Consider the following 11989-nt stretch of genomic DNA (forward strand, 5'->3'; position numbering starts at 1 on the left):
GGGAACCCACGATGGGAGGCGAGTGGGCTCTCCGCAGAGGCCAGCTTAGCCCGCAGGAGCTGCCTGTGAGCAGGGGGCGGGAGGGCACTGCTGCCCTGTGGCTTCTGGGCTTGCCGGATCGCGGCTCTCTGCGAGGGTCCTGAGACTCTGTATCCCCTCCCTCAAACCGCCCCCCTCGCGAGGCCGCGACGCTGGGTGCCCTGTGTCGACAGGCAGAACCCCACTGCCCGCCCCTCTCAGACCCGCCTCTGCCCGCCTCGATGGTCCCCGCGCACTCAGCCAGCGGCCTCTGCTGTGTCTGCTGCTCCTGCTGGGTCTGCTGCTGCGGCCGGTTACCCGTGAAGACCACGCCGGGCACCTCCAGAACCCCAAGTCCGCGGGAGCGCACGCGGGCCCTGATGCGGGACTTCCCGCTTGTGGACGGGTGGCTGCAGTGTGTGCCGGCTGCTGGGGGCCGCTGGGGGCCTAGCCTGGCCCCGGGCAGGGCAGGAGGTCCGGAGCATGCAGAGCTAGTGGGGAGGCTCCCTCCCACCACCCCTGGATGTCCTCTCCATCATCTATGGATGCCCTTCCCCTTCTCTGTCATCCCCTCCCTGGTGGGAACCCCTCAGCCCAGGCCTCAGCTGCTCCTAGTATAGTCTGTGTGACAGTGGGAGGTGGGGGACCCACAGGCTGGCCCAGGCCAGGCAATGTGTCCTGCCTCATCCCAAGACCTAAGGAGCCCACCTATTTGCCTTGACCTCCCTCCAGCCACAACGACATGCCCCTGGTCCTGAGGCAGTTTTACCACCACGGGCTACAGGATGTTAATCTGCGCAATTTCAGCCATGGCCAGACCAGCGTGGACAGGCTGAAAAATGATCTCGTGGGTGCCCAGGGACACACAAGGTGCCACCATGGCTGCTGGGGAATGTGGGGCAGTTTGGGGGCCTCAGAGACCACAGGTTAGTCACATTGGAACTAAGTTACCATAGTGACCTAGAAAGTGCCATGCCATGGATGCTGGGGGAACAGGGGTCACAGTGAGCCAACCTGACGGGCATCCATGTACCACAGGAAAAGCAACGCATTACATGGGACTTCTGGGCACACTGAGTGTTGTGCCAGCTGAGGAGGCTATGAGAAGCCCAAGGAGCTCCAAAGCCCAAACTAAGCCCTTGCCTTCCCTCAGTTCTGGTGAGCCTGCGTCCCATGCCGGACCCACGAACGCGATGCTGTGCGCCTCACCCTGGAGCAAGTTCACCTCATCTGCCCCATGTGTGCCTCCTATTCTGAGCTGGAGCTTGTGACCTCAGTTAAAGGTAGCCGGGGGACTTCCCTGGTAGTCCAGAGGTGAAGACTCCACGCTTCCACTGCAGGGGCCTCGGGTTGGATCCCCGGTGGGGGAACTAAGAGCCCTCATGCTGCGTGGCACGGCCAAAAAAACAAAACAAAATGGTAAAGAGACTGGTCGTGGTAGGTGTTAGGGACTTCAGTTAGCTACCCCTGCCTCTGAAAATGATCATCTGACCTACCTGCCCCCAGCTCTCAACAATACCCGGAAGTTGGCTAGCCTCATTGGTGTGGAGGGCGGCCACTCACTGGACAGGAGCCTCTCCATCTTGCGTACCTTCTATGCGCTGGGTGTGCGCTACGTGACACTCACCCACACCTGCAACACGCCCTGGTGAGCACAGTGCAGATGGTAAGGGCCCAGTGAGGCAGGGATCTGCCCAAGATCACGCTGGGGCCCAAAGCAAGTTTATCCCTGGGATCCAGCCCTGAACCTGGGGTTGGGAGGGGAATGGAGGTTTGCAGAACAAGACTGAATCCCCAGAAGGGCCCTCCTACTGCCAGGCACAGCCCAGTTTGGGTCCCTCCTCTTGCATCAGGGAGTTGCAGGTGTAGACGGTTCGACACAACCTCTTTCTACGCTCTTGTAGCCAAGTCATGGCCACCAGTCAGACTGCCTCCTGGCCATCCTGCAGAGCACAGAGCTCAGCAAAGGGTATCCACCCCTTCTACAGCAATGTCAGTCGGCTCACCAGCTTTGGCGAGGTAAGGACCCGGCTTCCATACCCTGCCCCACATGAATGTACAGCCCTGCCTGTTCCCTACAGATAAATACACACAAGATAAATGCAGCCCTCATGCCCTCTCCCCATCCTGTCCCTGCAGAAGGTGGTGGCAGAAATGAACCGCCTGGGCATGATGGTGGACTTGGCCCATGTCTCGGATGCTGCGGCACGGCGAGCCCTACAAGTGTCACAGGCACCTGTCATCTTCTCCCACTCAGCTGCCCGGGGTATGTGCAAGAACACTCGCAATGTTCCTGATGATATCCTGCAGCTTCTGGTGAGAGACTGCCCTGGCCCTCAAACCTAAAGCAAGAGATTCAAACCAGGAGCCCTTGAACCTGAGCCTCTTCTCCCTCCATTTCCTCAAACGCCAGGTTAAATATCTTCTGCCCCCAAAACCCACGGTCCACAGCCCCTGAACTCTTCAGCCCTAGGTGGGGGTCTAGGTGGTAAGATACTCCTCCAAACCCGGAAACCCAGGGCCAACACACCACCCAGACCAGGGCTGCGGCTCCTCCATTCACACAAACCCAGAGAGGAGATGACTCTGACCTCACAGCCAGGGCTGAACACCTTCCTCACAGGGGCCGAGAGAGTGAACAGGCAGCTGGCTGTGCTGGGGGCCAAGCTGACTGGCCACGGGTCCGCCCCTACAGAAGAAGAACGGTGGCATCGTGATGGTGCCCTTGTCCGAGTGGGTGCTGCAGTGCAACCCGTTAGCCAACGTGTCTACTGTGGCAGGCGAGCCTCACCCTGGGCTCTCTGAAAACTCGGATTTGGAGCTGAAGCTGGGTCCAAATTTAGGGAGGACTTCAGAAGAGCCCCAGTGGTTTGACCCACCTATTGGCAATAGGTACAGCACCCAAAAACCCAAGAATGGACAGTACACAGCACCTTGGTGCCATGTGGAACTGGAGCCACAGAATCAAAACTGCGATACGGATGGGTATCAGGGAGGCTGTCAGACACTGCTTTATGTCAAACACATAAAGAAAATATCCACTATCAGAACCGTTGGTTGACTGACTTTTTTTCACATCTTTCTGACAAAATTCGTGAAGTTGTGAGTACCACAAGCGTCATTACACTTCTGTTCAAGATGTAATCTCAGGCTCACAATCACTGTTTAGCTTCTGTATATTGCAGTGTACATAAAGGTCTGTATTAGTCTGGTTGGGCTGTTATAGTGAAATACTATAGACTGAACGACTTCCACAGCAGAAATTTATTTTCTCACAGTTCTGGAGGGTGGAAGTCCAAGATTAAGGTACTGAATACCATAAGAATTGGTTTCTGGTGAGAACAATCTTCCTGGCTTGCTGACGGCTGTCTTCTTGCAGTGTCCTCACACGGCCTTTCCTCTACGAGCAGAGGGAGAGAGATCTCTGGAATCTATTCCCCTTCTTATAAGGACACCATCAGTCCCTGTCAGATTATTACCTCACCCTTATGACTTCAGTTAACTTCAGTTACCTCCCTAAAGGACCTATCTCCTATCTTCTACAGTCAACTTAGGAGGGGCTTCAACATATAATTTTTCGGGGGACACAATTCAGTCCATAACAACAACTTAAGATAGCTTTCTCTGATTTTCAGTCTTTCACTAATACCTCCCTCTTTGTCTACGAGTTATTCAAGTTTCCTTAAATTTTTTTTTTAATTTTCTTACATTATCCCTTCCCTTTAAATGCTGTCTTCACTTCTTAATTGGCATTTCTTGCAAATGAAGGCACCTTTCCTCACAATATATTGATTACTCTCCCCACTGTAACACAGCGTCTTCTCCCATGACTTTCCTGAAGTGGTTCCACTTTTGTTCATAAAAGTTTAGCCATCCAATCAGATGCTTTATTTTCAGTTCCCATAGCATTTTGCCTTTGGGAAACAACTGACTCCATTAGATGGTGCTTCTTTTAAAACTACCTTCCTTTATGTTTTATAGCAATCTTATGATTTCTGTTGGCATACCACCTAGCTTCTTTCTGATCATTCTTTTTATTTTTAGTTTTCAGTTGTTTCTCTCCTCACTCCTTAGCGTCAGATACTACATACAGTTGGCCTTCTTCTCATCTCTTATATACTCTCTCTCTTACTCCAGCAGCTTTGTTTACCATTTAATATATTATCTGCCAGGCGCCTTCCATCTGTTACCAACATCTCTCCCTCTTTGTCATTTCAGCCTTCGCTATGCTCTCTGAGCTCTCACAGGCAGATCTATTGAACACAGGAATCTCAGTGGAAAATACGAGTACGTTATTTCTCTACTGAGTAAAGCCCTTACAGATCACATGGTCCTGATCCATCTTGCAGCCACCTCATCTGGACTATTTGACCTCCCATGTCACAATAGCAGAGGACCAGACAAGAGGGACACTGGCTCCTAATGACCTCAGCTCAGAAGTGATACACTTGATTCTGCTTCTTTGCCACTGGCCACAACGAATCAAAGGAAAACAGTTGAACTACAAAGGAGGATGAAAAATGTAGATAAGCACATAGGATATTTGATGAGTGCTATCTCGAGGTGACATCACCTCCCATCAAACTTTTATTTCACAGAGAAAACACAGACTATAAAGCAAAAACACCCCAAACTACCTTCTTCTCTTTACGTCCAAGAAGAGCTTTTCGACATAGTGTATAAATACCTAGTCTCACTTCCTCAGTATCTTCCATTCATTTTCCCACCTCATTGGTATTGTTAAGGTTTTCCTCTTTAGCGATTGTATTTTGGCCCCCTCCCATTAAAAAGCTGCCTCCCTCCCATTAAAAATTACTCTTGCTTGATGCCAAGTAATTCTCTAGTTACCTTTTCTCTCTTCCTAATTTCACAGTGCAGTTTATCAAAACTTGTATTTATTCTCATTGTCTGTATTTTCTTATCTTTATGTACCTCGTGACTCACACAATTTTGCTCTTTTCTTCTTACTTATCTGCACTGGAATTGCATTCACCAACATTTAGTTTGTGATTAAACTGAGTGAATATTGTTTGGTCATTCTGTCACCTTTCAGCAATAGTTGATTTTGTTGATCAAACTTGGCATCTCAGAAAAATCTTTCACCTTCACAACAGTAGCATCTTAACCTGCTACTTCTTCCTCCTGCCTCTGGACATCCTTATCTCTTTCACTGGGCACTCTCACTCTGCCCTCTGCCAAGAGATGTGTATTTCTCAGAAGCTCTCTTCTGCCCTTGATAGATGGTCTCATCTACTCTTGTGATTCCAGCCACCATATATATCACAGATCTTGACCTAAAACTTACATCTCTCTCTCCTGAGTCTCTTACAAACTTAACTAATTGCCAACTGAACAACTCTGCCCAAGTATAACATGGACACTTAAAATTAATTATGTGATGTTACTGAACGATTAATTTTACCTTCAATACTTAACTTCCACTATTCATCTCTCTACATCATTTAGACCACCACTATTTGTACACTTGTCCAAGTTGGATACTGGGGGAACACTCAAGACTCTGGACTCTGACAACCCTCAGAATGGGAGAAAATAGTTGCAAACGAAGCAACTGACAAGGGATTCATCTCCAAAAAATATAAACATAAATAAATTTGTAAACTATATAAGCAACTCATGCAGATCAATATCAAAAAAAACAACCCAATGAAACAATGGACGGAAGACCTAAACAGACATTTCTCCAAAGATGGCCAACAAACACGTGAAAAGATGCTCAACATCACGAATTATGAGAGAAATGCAAATCAACACTACAAGGAGGTATCACCTCACACCGGTCAGAATGGCCATCATCAAAAAATCTACAAACAATAAATGCTGGAGAGGATGTGGAGAAAACGGAACGCTCCTACACTGTTGGTGGGAGTGGAAATTGGTACAGCCACTAGGGAGAGCAGTATGGAGGTTCCTTAAAAAAACTACAAATAGAACTACCATATGACCCAGCAATCCCACTACTGGGCCTATACCCTGAGAAAACCAGAATTCAAAAGGAGTCATGTACCAAAATGTTCATTGCAGCTCTATTTACAATAGCCAGGAGATGGAAACAACCTCAGTGTCCATCGTCAGATGAATGGATAAAGAAGATGTGACACACATATTCAGTGGAATATTACTCAGCCATAAAAAGAAACGAAATTGAGCTATTTGTAATGAGGCGGATGGACCTAGAGTCTGTCATACAGAGTGAAGGAAGTCAGAAAGACAAAGACAAATACCGTATGCTAACACATATATATATATGGAATTTAAGAAAAAAAATGTCATGAAGAACCTAGGGGTAAGACAGGAATAAAGACACAGACCTACTAGAGAATGGACTTGGGGATATGGGGAGGGCGAAGGGTAAGCCATGACAAAGTGAGAGAGTGGCATGGACATATGTACACTACCAAACGTAAAATGGATAGCTAGTGGGAAGCAGCCGCATAGCACAGAGAGATCAGCTCGGTGCTTTGTGACCACCTAGAGGGGTGGGATAGGGAGGGTGGGAGTGAGGGAGATGCAAGAGGGAAAGATATAGGAACTTATGTATAACTGATTCACTTTGGTATAAAGCAGAAACTAACACACCATTGTAAAGCCATTATACTCCAATAAAGATGTTACAAAAAGAACACTTGTTTTTTCTTTTGTTTTGTTTTTTGTTTTTTTGTTTTTTACCTTTTAGTTTAAATTTTAGTTCCTGCCCCCAAACATCCATTAAGTCCCCAGGAGAAGGAAAAGGGGATGTGACTAGCAATAGAGAGAAACTTCCTTCACAACAATGGCCATGGCAAGCTTAGGCACTTTTGGTGAAATCTCTCTGGGAAGTACTGGCAGAGGAATAAAAGGCAAACTGACACAGAAGTATTGCCTGGTGTGCATTTCCAGGCTCTGCCTTCTTTCTCATGTCTTGGCGGCAGGTGGAGGAAGAGGAGAAAAGGTTAAACTTTTGTATCAACCGGCAGAATAAGCTTATAACATCCTCTCACTACCTCTGCATGGGTTCTAGTCTCTGCAGCACTACATAAGCTTTGCCCAAAGTAATGAACAGTTGAAAGTCCAATGTAATACTTCACCAAACAACTTAAAAATGCTTGCACACTGGAAAGGATTCAGTTGCGGAGAACACAAATGGACCCAGAGCAACTTTTGCCAAAAGAGAATATTGTGCTAAATGTACAGCCATCGCTCTTTTCCATATGAAGAAACAGTCAGAAGGATAAAAGAACTTGGTCAAAAATCACACAAGTAAGTAGGACAGAATCTGGTCTGTCTGTCATAAGGGTTGTGTTCTTTAACCACCAGGCTAGCTTTTCCCAAACCTGATTCATGCACAGAATAACTATACACCTCTGTTTGCCTTGAATATTCCCTGTTTATACGTATGCCTGCTGCAGTTTTTAATATTGCCCACTTTGACTCCCCAAAGCAACCAAGAACTCACAATAATTTGGTCACTCTATCCATGGACCACTGTGGTGGGACTGCCCAGGAAGCTTAAAAGTGCAGCCTCCCGAGCCCTACTCCAGATCTAGATAAGTTTTCTTAGGGTTGGCTCAAGAATCCAGGTACAAGTCTTTCTCGGTGCTTTTGTGAGTCTCTCGCTCTCGTAAGTTAATAAACCGTTTATTCCGCCTTCCCCAGATGCCCAGCCAGGTCCTGTTAAGGTAGGAGTCCCCCCGCCACATCACAGGGATGCTCCCAGTCAAGTAATCTCTGGAGCCGTGGAGAATCTGAATGGTCTCATGCTGGCCCACCTGCCATGACAAACCTCCTCCAGAGCATTCCCTTTCACAGTTTACATTCTACCACTCCCAAAGGCAGTCCGCTCCAATGAGGCCTGACTTCGTCTGTCCTAACGTGTACCCGCTGATTCAAGCAGTTTAGGAAGAGAAGGTGCTGTGCTTCTCAACCACGGTGGCCCAACCTCTAAAATGGTAGTCGAAGCAGTCTCTACCTCCTGGGAACAACGCCTCTGCAACAGCCCCATTAAACGAATGTCCCATCTTTGCTTTTTCAGGGTGGGGGTCGGGCAACAGGGAGTCCCCCTCCTAAAGAAGGTTCTCTCTCATTGCCACACTATCAGAGGCTGCCCCAAATGTGCTTGCTTCCTGTGGGCCTGATCAGGCTAAGGGCAGAGTTGTCTCTTTCCTTCTCTGAGGCGGACCAAATCGTCTGAGTAACACCTCTTCACACTGTTGACCATGTTTCTCACGGGGGCTGCTGCTGAGTCTTTATCTCATCCTTTCATGGTGGAGAGACAGAGGATTCTAATGACTTTTACTTCTAGGGGAGAGGGGCCTGGAGTGATTATGTTGTCATTTTGTATTATGTCCTTTTGTCATGAATTTGTTTTCAATTTCATGTTCAAATGGGCCCACCATTCCCACTTTGTGAGGTCATTCAGCACCCGCATTTTGCACCTTTAACATCTCTCTCAGTATCACTTGGAAATGTTTGAAATGGCAGGAGCTTGTCCTCATATTCCTATCAGCTGTAAACCCGGAGCCCCGACATGAACCTAACCATTGAGCAGAACACCTCTCCACTACCTGTGTACCACTGCGAAGGCCCCTTAACCTCTTGGTTTCTTTAAGTCCTCAGTTGTAAAAATTTCAGGGTGCGATGAATTTATATTGGGGGCAGGACAAGGTCGAGAAGAGTGTGTCTTTGCTTTTATTCTTCCAAACTGGAATGTCTTCCCTCTCTTCCCCATGGGTCCAAATCTCACTTGTCCTTCAGGCCCACTGCAAAGGAGCCTTCCCTGATTCCCCTGTCCACACAAATCTCTGCCTCTTAGGCTAAGTGCCATACAACCTAGCTGTCTCTTACCTTAATCTTGCCTCTCAAGCCAATCACAGAATGTGGGTCTCTCTTGCCCTCCTGTGGCCCCTGGGGCTGTGCCAGACCACCAGCACGCCCCACCTGGGGTGTCTACTAGACTACGGCATTGGTGGGGAGGCCCAGCTGTGAGGGGCCAGGCAGAGTACCTCTGCCTCTACCCTGTTCTCCTCCACAAAACTGCCCCTCCTCCTGAAGCCTGCCCCTCAAGTCACAGGTTCCATATATGACCTCACTGGGTAGTGATGCCCTCACAGGCCTTCTCACAGATTCCACGGTAACAGATTCCATGGTAACTGACAACCAAACAGATTCGTATCTGGTGGAGGACTGGTAGGGAAGTTTCTCTGACTATCAGAGACAATGTCTGACTTCATAGGCTATATATACTCAACCCTGTGCTCTGTTCCCTGGCTGGGCAGTGCAGCAGGTACACCCAGACCGGCCACCTCCACAGGAGGTATGGGATACAATCCACCTCACCTGGCTGGCACATGTTTTTGTGGGGCCTGCCAACTATGTACAACTGAGCACACTCCCACATGTAAGTAATACCAGTGACCTGGGACACCTTCAGGGACCCACAGGGCTCACTGCTGAGGACAAGTGAAAGGTCATCCCTGGACAAGTGTGCAGGACGGTTCTAAGCTTTATAATGTAGCCTTCCCCTTTGGGCTACAGGATGCTTCCATTCAGACCCTTTCCTGAATGGCCTCTTAGCAAAAGACAAGTGCATTTTTGTTGGCAAACGGTAAATGGAGCAGTTTGAGGAACAGGGCCACAATTAGAAGCACACCTTCAAACCCAGGCACCTCTGTGCTGTCATGCAGACATCTCTATCGGTCCTCTCAGACACATCCCATACTGAGTTGCTGAGTACTCGGGGACAGGGTGGTGCCATATTGATGGGAAGACCGGAAGAATGAAGGGGGGGGTGATGAAGTGCTAATGAGACGGGAGGGCTGAGGAGATGGTGTCCCAGGAGGCTGCGTTGATGTGAGCCTAGACTTGGTACCCAGACCCCGGTTCTGAGTCTCCTGATCACTCTGCCTCAGTATTCAGCCTTGTTCTAATCTAGATAAAAGTACCAGAGGGCTAGAGTTCAGTGTGGTTGAAACAGGCGGTATAACTGGGGCCCAAGAGGGGTTGCCAAGGTGAGAGGGGTTCTTAACAAATTTGTATTAGATTATTTCTTTCCAAAACTTGAAAGACATTTCCATTAAAGCCTCAGAAGTGACAGACTGCAAGAAATGTTTTCTCTGTTGTGGAAGGGAGAGATGGAGAGGATCATGAGTGCAATTTCTTTCGGGTTCTACTGTTTTCCCTGGAAACGGTGAAGAGACTTCCTCATCTGCTGCAGCCGTAGGCGCTAGGGATTGCTTTTGCAGCCAGTGTCCCTTCTCTAGGGACTCATAGAGGTGATGGGCCAAGGCTGTGTTTTGGATGTCAAGTAGATTAAAGGTCTTCAGCCAGAAACTGGGAGAGACATGAGAGGGGGAAATTGTGGCAGGAGACTGTGCACAGCACAAGTGACTGATCAGTTCTGATTTTCTTTGCAGCAGCAGTGGCTCCCGTTTGTCCTCCCACACCCGGGCACTACCATGTCCTCTACCGAGGGTGTGGAGAAACGCAGTTGGGCTGGCATGGGGAGACATACTGCCTGGTTGGTGGCTACCGGGCCTACGGGGATGTTCCTTTGGCCCCACCAGCAAAGGTGGAAGCAGTGAAGCCAGTCCCCAGACGTGCGCCCAAACGAAAGCACTCTTCAGAAAGTTCGGACGAAGAGCTGGGCTGCTCCAGACCCAAAAACCGGCGATTGGAGCATGGTGGACCTGCTCCCTGAAGCAAGAACAGGATGGAGAGTCAAGCAGCATGCACCCTGCCCCGAGGTTCACATGCTCCTTTACTGCCAGCCCTTTCTGTCCCCCGTGGGGTCCCTTACTGCTCAATAAAATGTTTGTGTGTAACACATTTCTAGGGTCGCCAGTGCTCAGACTTAGGTCACTACCCCTGTGCTAGGCACTCCTGCCACCTGGGAAAGGTTCCAAAGGTGGAACAGCTCCAGGGGGTGCCAGGGATCACAGCAAAAACTTGAGAGGCTGGGGATGAAGGAGTTTGGGCACAGTCCCTAAAGCATCTCTGTGGTTGAGCTTCTGTGAGAAGGCACATCCCCAGAGAGAGAGAGAGAGAGAGAGAGAGAGAGAGAGAGAGAGAGAGAGAGAGAGTGTGTGTGTGTGTGTGTGTGTGTGTGTGTGTGTGTGTGTGTGTGTGTGTTGAGGAGAGGGGGTCTCTAGAGGAGGCAGCTAGGGGGAGGGCCTGAGGCTGGCAATGGGGAATGGCGTGCAGCCTCTGAGTAAGCACAGGCACTTAAGCCCTTGAGGTTTCTGGGAAAGCTAGAGCCACAAGGGCCACGAGATAAGGCAAGTGTAGCAGCAGAACCCAGGTGCCAGGTCTTTCCTCAGAACCTATACTTCTCCACGAGGCCGGGCCTTCCACGCTGAGGTAGGAGGGATCCTGGCCAGAAGGTCAGCCAGCAGCTCTGGGAGGAAGATTGCTGCGGTGGGGACTCTGCTGCCATGGAAATCACTTCATTTCCTTCCACTCAAATAGCCTGCTGACTGGCTTCCTGCTCTGTTGAGTAAAAGGGTCGCTGACTCTCCCCAGAAGGTCGTTCAGTTCACATCCCCAAAGTCCCTCTATTCAGGCCCTGGGGAGGTGTAGCGACTCCTGAGGGCGCTCTTTCCTGAGGCTGGCTGACAGAAGTGGGGGAGGTTCCTGATAGTTCCCAGGCGCTAGTTGAAGTCCCCAGAGAATGGTCATGCAGGTTGGGGAGTCAAGTAGGTGGAGAGAGAAGGTCGGGGGCAGAGGACCCCTTCCTGAAACCAGAGCTCACATGGTTACCCCCCACCCCCCCATTTCCAGAAACTATCTCTTCCCCCACACAAGCCCTCATGGCCCAGTCCCGGGAAACCGGGAGCCCAGAGCACTTGTGGCCACAGAGGCACTGGCACGCAGCCCTCAGGGTGGGCGGGGCCGGCTGCAGGCAGATGGGGATGAGGTGTGCTCCCGGGAGGCCTCGGGCTGAAGGTGGCCCTCTGAGAGAAGCACCCCAGCTTGG

The 11989-nt window shown here is 49.7% G+C and overlaps 1 pseudogene across 1 annotated transcript; it reads left to right on the forward strand.

Annotated features, from left to right (window-relative positions):
• The first annotated feature begins 11 nt into the window (after positions 1 to 11).
• On the forward strand, positions 12 to 11956 carry LOC309797439 (dipeptidase 2-like; annotated as a pseudogene). Its single transcript has 10 exons — positions 12 to 65; positions 213 to 424; positions 751 to 920; positions 1182 to 1301; positions 1525 to 1666; positions 1968 to 2037; positions 2158 to 2334; positions 2714 to 2794; positions 7675 to 7697; positions 11794 to 11956. The product of its transcript is annotated as a dipeptidase 2-like (transcript).
• Positions 11957 to 11989: the final 33 nt, after the last annotated feature.

The sequence above is a fragment of the Mesoplodon mirus genome, assembly GCF_964341445.2.
Source record: "Mesoplodon mirus genome assembly, contig: HAP1_SCAFFOLD_530, whole genome shotgun sequence".
Classification (NCBI taxonomy): Eukaryota; Metazoa; Chordata; class Mammalia; order Artiodactyla; family Ziphiidae; genus Mesoplodon; species Mesoplodon mirus.